The sequence below is a fragment of the Sebastes umbrosus genome, chromosome 5 (genome assembly GCF_015220745.1).
Source record: "Sebastes umbrosus isolate fSebUmb1 chromosome 5, fSebUmb1.pri, whole genome shotgun sequence".
Taxonomy (NCBI): Eukaryota; Metazoa; Chordata; class Actinopteri; order Perciformes; family Sebastidae; genus Sebastes; species Sebastes umbrosus.
Genome location: NC_051273.1, coordinates 17,544,031 through 17,557,259, shown reverse-complemented (window position 1 = coordinate 17,557,259; position 13,229 = coordinate 17,544,031). Strand labels below are relative to the sequence as shown.

Below are 13,229 nucleotides of genomic sequence, written 5' to 3'. Positions count from 1 at the left end.
TTGTAGGAATGAACCTGCCTGCTTCAAAGGCTGAATTAGTTTTTGCTTTGTGGCTCAGTAGGCAGCGCTTGGCTCTAACATGGTTAAGGGCTGGGGATGACTTCTTTGTAAAGCCTCCTGGGGTAAACACATATACTCATGGTATTATATCAGTTTGGACATTGAATTTGAACATTTAGATTATGTCAAAAGAAGCATTAAGGTTGGAAAAGAAAGAAAGACAGACGGTTAAAAAAAACAAAACACACACAGTCCCGTAAAACAGTGACAAGTCCAATGACCTCAGCCATTACACTTTCAAATGTCATGAGAAGTGCTGACATTATCATGCTGCCGCCACACACAGAAACCCCCAATCCACACAAACGAAGCCGCTGCTCGGAGACAGAGCCTCCGACTGTAAAGCAGAATAACCTTTTCCATTATCTCTCCGGCCAGTATGGCATGGACCAAACTCAGCAAACAACAGCTCGGATATATGGGTCTGTGCCACACAGAGCCTGTGTCAACACAAGGCACTTAGCTACAGGCAGCCATGTAACTCACACTGCAATAACTGTTCCCTGCACTGGTTTCTGAACACTGTGTGTGTTTGTGGGTGTGCCTACAGGTTACCCCCTGTGCCTGAGGGTAGAGTTGTTGCCCTAGATCCGATTTCCTCCCTGTGTAGTGCAGTATGCAAACGTTTAAAATACCAACGTTTCTCTCGGTCAACAGCCCAAGGTAGGACATCCTGTTCCACAGGGAATAGAGAGGGAGACAGAGAAGACAGACAGAGGAAGGCAAGGGAAAATAAAGCAAGAAAAGTTAGGACAAGAACTTTTAAATTTAATTTCAGTCTGGACTAAAGTGGCGGACCGACCGACATTGCCATTCCTAGAGTTGTGCCGCTAGAATGAGAAAATTGAACCGATCAAATTTCAGTCAAGAGTTTATTTGTAAGCTCACTGCAGTGATGGCTTTGTTTTCTGGGGATCTTATCACTGATATCATGAAAGTGGGAACTCCTGAACAACAACTCTTTGTTATAGTTGTGATCTTTATAGTAGGGACGGGCATGAGTACTCGATTTGGACATCAATATTTGCTCAATGTATCGAGTAATTGTCTTTTTGCTTTGTAAAAAATAAAATAAACAAAGCCATATATGTGCAGTATAAGCTACATAATGTAAACTTGCGTACCATAGAACAACAAGGAGAAAAACAGCAGAGACAGATAACAGATAATCAGGCAACAGGCAATCTCTTAGCACACACTGTTGTGATGCTACCAGGGCAGAGAAGGTTAGCCAGCTCATCACAGAAATGGTGACTGTAGATTTGCTCCTATTAAGCTTTGTGGAAGGAGATGGCTTCTGCGAGCTGATGGCACATACACTGATGACAGAGGCTGCCATGCGAGGTGACAACTTTGGCCATCAGGATCTAATCTAAATACTCATTCACACACCGATAGCTATGCCTTCGGGAGCAATTTGGGGTTAAGTGTCTTGCTCAAGGACACATCGACATATGACTGGAGCAGCCGGGGATCGAACCACCGACCTTCCGATTGTTGGACGACCTGCTCTACCCTCTGAGCCACAGCCGCCCCAAACTTTTTCAATCCTTTCAACATTGACAAAGGCAGCTCAGACCAGATCCACTCCATCCGTTCTTACCTTTCACAATAAAAGCCCTACACATATAATATTCGCAGGCAATTATTTTTGCATTTTCGTGTTGTTTATTTGCCACGCCCCCTTAAAGGCCTTAAATATCAACAAATATGGATTGAAGCAGAATATTTCATTCGATAAAAACATGCTGTGAATTTTGGAAATTATTTTTCAATACATTTTTACTTTTGGACTGAGGACTGAGTGTTGCGTCGCTCGCTGTGAGTGTGTGAGAGAGAGAAGATGGACAGTTTGCATGCAAGTAAGTGATTAATCATAATAATTCAAATGTAAACATTATGAATGAAGCTTTGTAGAGCCCTACAAGTAACCATCACATGCAATTTCATTCAGAACTGTGAGTTGAAGACCGCTGTGGTACAGACACGCAGTTCTGATGACCAACACACCACAGCGTTTTTTTGTATTTGGCAAGTAATTAATAATTACTTAAAATGCCCATCCCTACTTTATAGGCATCATTAAAGTTGCTAACAGGCCTTCATATCCTGGGGAGGAGTTCTAGAAACCATAACATTAAGCAGGGCCCAACAATAGGTTTTACAATTGGATACCGGGCCATCAGCTTTGTTTGCCTAAGGTGATAGAATGGTTACTAAGTTTTTAATTATGGATAACTGGAGTGATGTAAACCTGTGTATATAGTCAGACATATGTTATATAATGAAATAGCTACAAGGCATTTTTTAATGTGGGAGTAAAGGTTGCAAGCAGACTAAAGAATGTAGTTGGCAGTGGTCGGCATCTGGTTGCCTAGGGCAACAAGATAACAGTCACACTTCACCTTATACTTGAAATGTTTCACAGATCTCTAACAGAGATCAGAACTCTACAGCAATAAGGATGTATTTTATGATGCCAGATCAAATGTGGCCATATTTGGCAGATGGCTGGCAAAATTTGAAAGCTTGGCTGGAGGTGATGTTAACGTACACGCTAGCTCATGAGTCACAACCTTGCTTAAGCCCCAGACACACCAACAAGACATCAAAGAACTAGAGGCAATGAAGGCCGACCGTTGAGTCGCCTCACGTCGCTTTTGTCTTGGCCAAAAAGTTGTACTCAAACACACCGCAAAGACTACAGCCAACAGCCAACTACCACGTATATTCTGCAACTGCATGAGAGGAAACAACTCTCCCTACCAGCAGGCGGCGTTAGTCTGTATTCGGTATTCAAAGACCGAAAGATCGAGGACGGCGGATATACAACCGTTGTTATGATCAGTGTTGGAAATTTACTTTTTTGTCCACCTGCCACTGTGGCTGGTGGAATCCAAAATCTAGCAGCCACTCAATAGATTACCATTGTTCTTTTGGCTAGTGAGTAAAGCAAATCTAGCAGCCACTTGCATATTTTACCAGCATTTGGCTGGTGGCTGGTGCTAATTTCCAACCCTGGTTATGATACATACATGAAACAAAGCGGCGTCTGCCGACCATTTTCACACCACTCTCACTCACCACTTAGCTGCATTCCAGATGGCCATGTCGCTGTGAAAATATCCTTGTATTGGAATGATCAGATGAGATGAAGATGAAAAATGACAAGAGCCTTTTTTGTGTGTCCTCTTGACTTACATGTTTGCTTGCTTTCCCTCACTTCTCTTTCTCTTCTCGCGCACTGATTTGTTTAATCTGAACAGCCAATCAGAGTGATTTCTCTCACCGACGGGCTCCGCCGGTGATTCAAAATGTTGAATTGGCCAAAAAACTTCTGACACGGGCAGACTAGAGCTGACGGTGTGGGACACACCGCAAAACTAGGCTGACAGATGCTCACCGTCGGCCTCAAACTGTCCGATGGCCGACCGTCAGCTTGGTGTGTCAGGGCCTTAACAGGACGGGAAGGGAACTGATTTAAGCCATAGTTTTGATATTAAAAAGCACATCCAACACAGGGCTCCTAAAACCAAGGAGAAAACACCACCACGACAATCTTGCTTAGTGTTTAACACATGCAGCTGCTGGTAGAAGTATTAGAACGGTCATATGAGATTGTTTTGTTTTGCTAATGATGTAAAATATGTTGCAGTCTATGATTAATCAAGGTCATCACAAAGCAGCCTAAATACTGGATAAAACATCGAGCAAAGAGCAGGAGTTTGAAGGACGGTTCTCACAGAGCTGCCCTGATACTTTTGCCACTACACAACCAGACTATGCAGGCCTCTCCTGGCTCCATGCAGCTAACAATGTTTATTATCCCTCTCTCTGTCAGTGACCAAAACAAGGTGCTCAATGGGGGCCCGAGAGCCCACAACAGATGGATGCCCATAATGTTAATGAAATACTGCCGTAATATTGTGACACATGCCATCTGCTGTGACAAAAAAAAGGTGCCTACGCGCTGTGTGAGTGAAAATGTGTTTGTGCAAGAGAGAGGCTACGTGTGTGTGTGTGTGTGTGTGCACTCTTTTGTTTGCGTTACAGAGGAATAGCCGAGACAGTGTGAATGTGACAGAGAAAGATACAGTATTCGTGTGTTAGAGCAAAACAGAGAGCCTTAACATTGAATAGGTGTGTGTGTGCATCTGTGTGCGGGGTGTGATAAGCCTCTATGTATGATGCTTGGCTGCCAGAGGAACAAATATTCACTGCCATGAATCATACACAAGGATACAACAGCCCACACACACACACACACACACTCTCCCGCACATGCAAAATTTGCATAGTGCACACACAAACACACACATGCACACGCACAGCACCTAAATGTAGGACAATCTCTAATTTGATTCTGCCCTGCTCCTTTGAGACGTAATTAAAGCATTAAAAAGCTTTGTGCGCTGGTGAGGCAATTGAGACAGTCTTCAGCGAATAAATGGGATTCATCGTTTCAGGAAATTGCTGCCCCACCCCCATCCCCCACCCACCAACCCAAAGCCCACTCGTCGTCACCCCCACCCACCCTTCCTGGCCTCATCATCTGGTCCAATCCATGTGAAATCTACTGTGAAACATAATGTCTATTTTAAATAAGAATCAGGCTATGGCTGTTTCTGCTTCATAGATCAGTCGACAAAAGGCGATGGGAAGGGATGGAGATTACAGGGGGGGGCTCGGCTTCACACACAGACCACACTACAGTGATTAGACACACCAACAATACATGAATACAGTACATATATCCAGTAGAGCATTTGGACACACAAGCAGAGCACACACACAATTACAATACACACAACAGGATACACTGGAAAACATCCTCCTCAGTATAAATCCTGCCTGAGGGTAGCGGCAGTGTGGGGATTGTATTTCCTGGAGCACTGCCTGACTGTTTACATCTCAGTTGGAGTGTGTTTGCGTGTGGTATATATGTGTGTGTGTGTTGGGGGGGCAGGGATGGGGCCTTGGCATTGTAATCACTCACTAATGACTGGATGTTATCTCACTCCCACTTTTAAATGAATGCAGAAGATCTACACTGGCGAGCAGTTGGCCTATTTCTCAACGCCAGGCTGTCTTGTTTGCTCCATAGCAACGGTCCCATGGATGCCATTTGAGCCTCCTCTGTCCATCTCAGACACAGACGCATTATTATTCAAAAGATAACGCAATGACGGAGAAGAAGGGAAAGTATTTCCGTTGAAAGCAAAATACTCATTAGCCTTTAGAAATGAAAGGGGTAAATTAAAGCCTAGATGTGAGTGCAGTATGTGTGTGGTTCAGAAAAATGCCTTTGTGAAAAGTGCTGAGAGCAGGTACAGAAAGTGGTGTTTAGATGGGATGCATTACTGCAATACATTCGGGGTAATTCAACACTAGGGCTGTCCCGAATACAATTTTTTTTCAATTACCATGGCAATGGTCGAAGCTTCGAAGCATTCGGGTTAGGAATTTCACAGTCAAGAAATCTTCCCAGCGGTTGATAAACTTGTGACAACACCGGTGTTACCGATTAAACCTTACTTTGACCTTTACTGCCGGATGACTGTGTGTCTGACCTCTCCAATCCAACTTTCACCGCGAGGCTGCAGGTTTCCACCTTGAGCTGCTGCGCTGTGCACACCAGCTTTTACTGCTCCATCCTACACACGGCGATTGCCTCATTGACATAATGGTTCCCTTATAGCATTTGGTTTAAATCTGAAATATTGCCAAATAGGCGCTTTTGCTTTTCGCTTTGACACCAAATCCTCTGCCATCGTCTTGTCCGTCAACTCTCTCTCGTCCCGTGTGTGTGAAATCTGACTCCTGCTACTCCGTACGGAGCAGACACTTTCACTTTCAGATTGTAGTGTCCATCATCCGACTATATATTGACGCCGCTGATACGCCAAAAAGAACTAAATAGGTTTTATTTCTTTAAAAAAAATGCAAAACAACGGTGGGGACGGTGGGCAAGTAATGTAATCTATGTATGCCCGATCACCGTGTAACACAGACTACCGTAGCAAGCCTACTGGCAACGCCAATTTAGAAGAGTGTATGTGCCATATTATACTTTGGCTTTTTCCTCTGATATCCAATCCAGTGATTTTGGACAGTATCAGACCCATACCGATACTGAGTATCGGATCGACTCATCCCTAGAAATGATAGGGGTAAATTAAAGCCTTGATGTGAGTGCAGTACGTGTGTGGTTTAGAAAAATGCCTTAGTGAAAAGTGCTGAGAGCAGGTACAGAAAGTGGTGTTTAGATGGGATGCATTATTGCAATACATTCGGGGTAATTCAACACAACTCTGCAATCCAAAGAGATTCCCATTTTCTGGGCCTATTTCCTCTAAAATAAGTGTCTCCATGTAGCATGCACCCAACTGAAGGGGATAATTATGTCTGGCTCTGTGTATTGGTGAACACAACATGTGGGGTGTGTGTTTAACATGTGGGCAAACCTCTCAGCAAAAATCCATCATGACATGATTCACCGAGCCAGACGTTGAGGGCTTAAGCCTTTTGCTAATACACCAGCAACCAAACAAGATCACATCCTCCATCTAAGAATAGCTCCGACCAAACAATTCCATCTAAATATCCCAGATTAGTGTTTGGACTAAAGCGTATGTGCCCAGTGATCTGAGAGAGGGACAGGGCTAACTGGCCCGCATCCAAGCTCTCACCGGCCAACTCTGTCTGGGCCAAGTGCGCCTTGCTATGTTAGCTGCTCAGTGTGTGTGTGTATTTAGTGTATATGTGTGTGTGTATGAGAGGAGGCTGAGGAATAGGATTGTGTCTTCAGCCGCTCTGGACAGGGGCTTTAGAGCGCAGGGAGAGCCTAATCCTGTTTGGGCCAGGAATTTGATTTTGATTATTATCTCTCACGAACCAAGCCAAGGCTTACCCCCATTTCTGCAGCGTTATCCCCACAACACACACACACACAAACACACACACCTCCCCCTTGCAGCCCAACAGATTTGACCTCGTTAAGACGCTTTAAAGGGGATTATTCTACTTTTATCACTTCGAGTGAAGTGCCCTTGCAAACATAGGCTTGGCAATGGCTCGGCCTCCCTCCCCACTCTGCAGAACTGTCTTGACCCCCCCCCTTGTGCAAGGCCAGCCAAGCGCGCGGTACAAAACACACACTAACATGACACTTAAAGCATACTGCCCTGCAAACACAGATGCACATAAATGTAGTAGACGTTACCCACAAACACGCACGTATGCATGTACACAAACATAGCAGAAACAAGGTGGGGGAAGGCATACTGTAACACAACACACACTGGAAAATAGTGCCGAGATTGCAAAGCCAAGGGAAATGGGCAATTTGTCAAGAGTGGGGAAAGTGGCGAGGCCGACAGGGCTGTGGGTTTGGAGACCATGGCTGAGATTAAAGCCAGCCTCGCAGAAGGGGGGCTTTAAGATTACACCCAGTACGGTTGTGCAGATGATTGATGCCTGCTTGTAAAAACCAAGGTTATTACTTACAACAGCCGGCGAAGGAGGGAAGACATGGAGGCAGGAAAGGAAGATTAGTCCCAAAGTTCGCAACAAATAAGTGGACAATGAAAGCAGAAAGCTGGAGTGCCGGCATGTGGCTGACACCAGGGAACTTCTGTTTCATCTGCTCAACTCAGGCGCCCGCAACAAAGTCCTAGTTTAAAAAGGTAGAGCCAATTTTTCCCTTGGCTCCAATCCAGGCCATTTGATTTTGAGTACGAGTACCAAACTAATCTTTACATTATGCTACATTATAATGAAATTTAAGCACATTTTAGGCCACATTCACACAGACAACAAAACAATGTCAATAAAACACTCATTCATTTCAATGACACCAGAAAGGCAGTGTGCTCTCTGTGTGTTGAGGCTTTAAGCTGGGGACACACCGACCCGACATCAAAGAACTAGCGGCGACGAAGGCCACTAGTTGAGTCGCCTTACATCGCCTTTGTCTGGGCCAAAAAGTTGCACTCAAACACACCGCAAAGACGACAGCCAACGAACAACTACCAAGTGTGTTTTCAGTTCATGAAAGTAATGCTTAACCTTTTTGGTCGCCTGAAAATGTCTTACTCAACGTTTGGTTGTACTTAGCGCCACCCTCTCTTGTCACTTCTGGTTGCAAAAGACCAAATGCGTTGTTGTTTTTAACCGCCGGGAGACAGCAGTGATAATTTCCAACATATTTGTGAATTCGGGGACATTTTATGAATCTAAAAACATAAGGTTACTGTCTACCGATGGCCCGATACCGACATAACTATATATTTTGTTGAGTTGCCTCTAGATGCAGTGTATATGTCTAGGGCTTTTATTGTGAAAGGTCAGAACGGAATATGTGAAGCGGTTATGCGCAGCTGTTGACAATGTGGGAGTAATAAAGCGTTAGCCGTTATTTTATTACCTTCAAAGTATAGGCGCAATGCAACCCTCGGCTACACAAGCTGTTGTGGATCACCTCTTGTGAGAAACACACCGACACGTCAGTGGCCCAGGACACATTCGTGTACACACTGTTAATAGAATGTGGCTATATGCGGCCCAGACCACCTCCGAATGCGGTCTGAGCGATCAGATCTCAATGTGTCTTACGCCTGTACTCAGAGCTGTCCACTTGTGATCGGATCACCCAAGACGCATGTAAATGCCAGGTCTGAACTGGGCCATAGGCACACACAAACAGAGCAGCTAATTCTCTTGTCTGAGCTGGTGCAGTGCCTTTCGTTTTGGCAGGTCTAGGGGCCCTGGCCGGGACGAGCCAATCCGGCAGCCCCCCGTCGAGCCGCTTTGTTCCAGCCCATCGCACCGTTCTGCTCTGAGGAAGGGCTGCCCCACCCACCATCACCACCACCACCACCACCCTCCCTCCTTCCTACCCACCTCCCACACACTCCTCGTAGGGAGCCACTGCTGAATACTGATGCAGCCGCTCCACACACACCCCCATCTTCACTCCCACACAAAAAAATAAAACACACCACCCGATGAGCTCTGGACTGCGTGTGAACGTGCACGTGAACACACACAAGCACAAACTCATTACTATTCTACTTTTTTCTCTCCATGCACAACATCCTTCAGTCATGCACGGACGCACGCACACAAATCTGCACACGCTCAGATACTGCACATGCACATACGTCCATAAATGCCACAGAAACACACACAGATATTTACATCAGTAGCTCCTACGGACTTGAGCAAAACCATAAACATGGTACGACTCAGATGACATCTGTTTTTATTTATATTCACGTTCTTTCTGGTACATTTGCTGCGGTGCTTTATGTAATGCAAAGCGGCCCCAGCAGACAAAGAGGTACAAATACAACTTGCAAATCTTATTTTCATCAATGTTTAGGGGGAAGCCGTGGTTTCTAATTACATGGTTACATTCATTTTGACAAAGTTCTTGGTTATTTTATGTTTTATCCCATGACAGCAAATAAAACACACACTAAGCAGTCTTGTATTCCCTTGGCCTCGCCTGTACCCTATGAATATGCCGCTGCTTGTTTATGTGGCCTTTTAATCTGTAAATTAAATGTACTTAAGAGTTAATACAGATTCATCTTCAGTTATTTCTGCCCAACACAATAAATAACCACAAGGTGAAAGTTGTGTAACTGATTGGCCCAGCAGGGACTGCATCATTCATAGAATGGTGACATGTTTTCTGTCACCTTGATTCAGTATTTCCATCAAGCCAGAGGCTGCTCTGGTGGACGCTGTGAACTCTAAAGGGATGGTGCAAAAAGTGTTTGTGTGTTTTCTTTAGCTGTATTCACACTAATGTGAACACACCTAAAGCTGTATAATAGGGGGCACCCTATTTTCAAAAATGCTCTCCAAAGAGAATGTATTTGGAAATGTTGACATACGACTGTTATATCAGGCATCTCAGAGTCAATATGATACAAATATAAGAATTCTCACTTGTCGAGGCACTCACTTCCTTATGCTTGCTTTGTAAACAACTTTTCACATTTTGGAAGTGGTAGACAGCCACATGACAGAAATTTTATAAAGCTGCAAGCTCACGTGGCCTAAGCATGACCAACAAAATGTACATTTGAATTACCAGAATTTCCATTCGCTGTTTGCATCCCTTGTGGTCTATATCCGGCACTTTAACAGTAAGTGGCCAACTTTAACAGCAGCGCATAAATAAGCTGAGTGGAAACGGCAGAAATTTGGAAAAGTTTTTACGCTTGGTTGCAGTGAAAACGGTGTATCAATAAAAGTAAAATGCGACATAAAGACCTGTATGGAGAGACGAGGAGACCATAACCCATTGTTGATCTTATCATATTCTACTGAAATGGACTGTGTTGAACAATAAGATATTATAAATATAATAAGACTTTTCAGTCCAAAATGGCAGCAGCAGCTGTAGTCAAAAAACACAGAAGTTTCGTCTCTTTGTTTCTATGCTCTTTGCCTTTTGTTTCTGTGATAACAGAATCAAGGGCAGAATCGCAGAATTAAAAAAAGCCTTATTAGGGCGTATCAGTTACTGACAGTTTGGCTAGCTATGGTTGCTAGGTAATGTTAGCTTGTGATAGCTGGAAATGTGAAGCTGCCCTCACATGATCAGAAATGTACTCTTCGTTCACCACGAAGTAGAACCTTGATGAGGCAAAGTGTAGCGCAGGTATGTCATTGAAAGGTGCACAAGGAAGCTAGCAACAGTTGCAGCTGTTATCTCAGTGGTTGCGCTTTGAAAGGTCAGCGACAACCGAGGTCAGAGTTGAAATAATTTGAACTCGGTGGCAATTTCAAGCGGTGCGCCATGCCAAGGGTTCGGTCCTTCCTGCCATCTCTCTACTGGCTCCATCTAATAAAAGGCATAAAAAGCCTAAAAAACTATTTAAAAATAAAGTGTGCATACTAGGGCGCATGGGTATAAAAGTTAAGAGTGTTTGAATATGTATTCAAATGTATCCTCTCGGCCTACTTGAGTCCAAGTCAGAGTGTGTACGTGTGTTCAAGAAGAGAAGGGCTGCACCAGTCTACACCCCTCCCTTTCAACCAACCCAAAAGCATTTTGACAATCATCCACTGTGGCCCTTCACAAAAATCAACATCACCTGTGACCCATGGCCTCAACTCAGCCACTCAAAAGCAGGGCCTCCTGCAGGGTAGGGAGGGGGGGCGTTCGGGGGCTCTGCGGGGCTCTGTTTGTCATGCTAATCAGCTAGCCTAACCTTAACGACCCAGACATCTGCTGGCCTGCGTGTGTCAAGCCCCACATTCAATTTGTTCCCCAGATACAAAAAGCAGATAAGACCCTTGAGGCTGGTAAGAATGTCTGCATGTGTGTGTGTGTGTGTGTGTGTGTGTGTCCTTACTGTTGATGGGTGAAAGGGAAAAATCCTTTTATTTCTATGCATGTACTAGAGCAATAATTACCAGCAGAGAAGAGAGCTAAAGTGTATGTTCGTGTGTTTGATGCTTGTGCTTTCTTGTCTGTGTGTGTGTGTGTGTGTGTGTGTGCACGCTTCAATGTCTAATACCCCCCACCAACAAGCACACACACACACACCGAACACGTGTGTGTGTGTGTGTGTGTGTGTGTGTGTACGTGTGTGTGTGCAGCAGAGCGACAGAGAAGGGGTGGGGGGAGTTTGTTTAATGGGCGAGACAGGGGACCATGGGGATTAAGCTCCCCCCAGCTGGAGGCTTTAGAGGAAAGGCTGGGGGCTGTCCTGTTAATTCAAGTGGGCTTAATAATGCCTGTGCACCCTCTGCCCCTGACCCTCCCACCACTACATCAGATCTGGGAGGAAACGCATGATAAAGGGAGACAAGCAGGAGGAGGAGGGAGTGTGTCTGTGTGTGTGTGTGTGTGTGTGTACAACCTGTGGCCATCTCTACAGTGGAGCATGGGCTCAGGGGACTCGAGAGAGAGATTTCGCCTCCATATTACTTGCGCTACTCTCCGGCTTTGGCACCGGGCCTTTTCTGTTGCTCCACTTTCACGCCACAGCCAGCTTTGTTGAAGCTGCATTAGGATTAATCAACACCCAAACAATATGGCAAATGCTATCAACTGGGTCAGCCACTGTGCCGCTATCAAATGAGGCTTTTTCCTATTAAACCAATGAACTGTGCCCGAAGCCTGTGACAGTGGATTAAAATGCAGCCATTGATTTAAAATACACACGAGTCCTTCATAAACCTTTGGTCTTCTTTGTGTCAAAATAGGACAACTATCTGAAATAAACAAACTCATTGCTTATCGCTTTTTTTCCCCCAGATATAATAACAATAGAGAATGGGATCGTGACTTGAGTGGCAGTGAGCAAAGCAAGGCATTGTGGTATTTTAGGACACAGATTGGAAGCTACGGTAGAGACGAGTGACAGCCAGGCTGCGGCTGGGAATCCAAAGAGGGATGGAAAAAACTGTTTTAACAAATGACCACCAAGTCAAAGGGCTTATTAATTAGCTCATTCTTGTTTCCTAACTGCAGAGCTCGGCTTGGAGCCTCATGATCATCTAGCTAACTTTAACCTTCCAACTGTAACAGAGTCAGTTTACACTTCACATTATATCTGTATTCTCATTAACGTGACAATCTATAAGAAATAACTTGCTCATAAACCTTTACAAAGTTGTGACAGCACCGGTTGGCATAGTTATCAACGCTGTTAGCATGGTGGCTAATCTCCCTACTCCGTTATGACATATCGCTTCAGCTGTGCATTCAAACATGCTGTCAAACAAACTATATCTATATATTTTTTGTTAAAAAAAGAAATCCTGGAAAACCTATAAAAAAGTAAGCACTTCCACTAGGCATGACTATAATGTTTTATCGCACAATATGTACCCAATATAACAAAAACAAAATGTCAAGACTGTGGAACATGGCTGTGAGCCCCTAACGAGCACCTCTGGAAAGAAAGCAAGAACCATCCAAATGCATACTTGCCAACCTTGAGACCTTAAAAATATGGGAGGATTTCAAAACCAAAGTCTTCCCCCAGAAAAATTTGAGTTTCAGAGACTTTGTTTTCTGCATTACGGTGACTTAAAAAGAACGAAATAAGAAGTACACTGCAACAGCATTTTTATGTTGAACTTTTAATGAAACCTTTAATTCTCAGGAAAGAAAACTGAATAATTCGCCCCTCTTGCATAAA

General features: G+C 44.3%; 1 protein-coding gene across 4 annotated transcripts in view; it reads right to left on the bottom strand.

Annotated features, from left to right (window-relative positions):
* Positions 1-13,229, bottom strand: part of tle5 (TLE family member 5, transcriptional modulator) — a 50,910-nt gene that overhangs the window by 29,692 nt on the left and 7,989 nt on the right. The gene's annotated exons all lie outside the window — the stretch shown is intronic.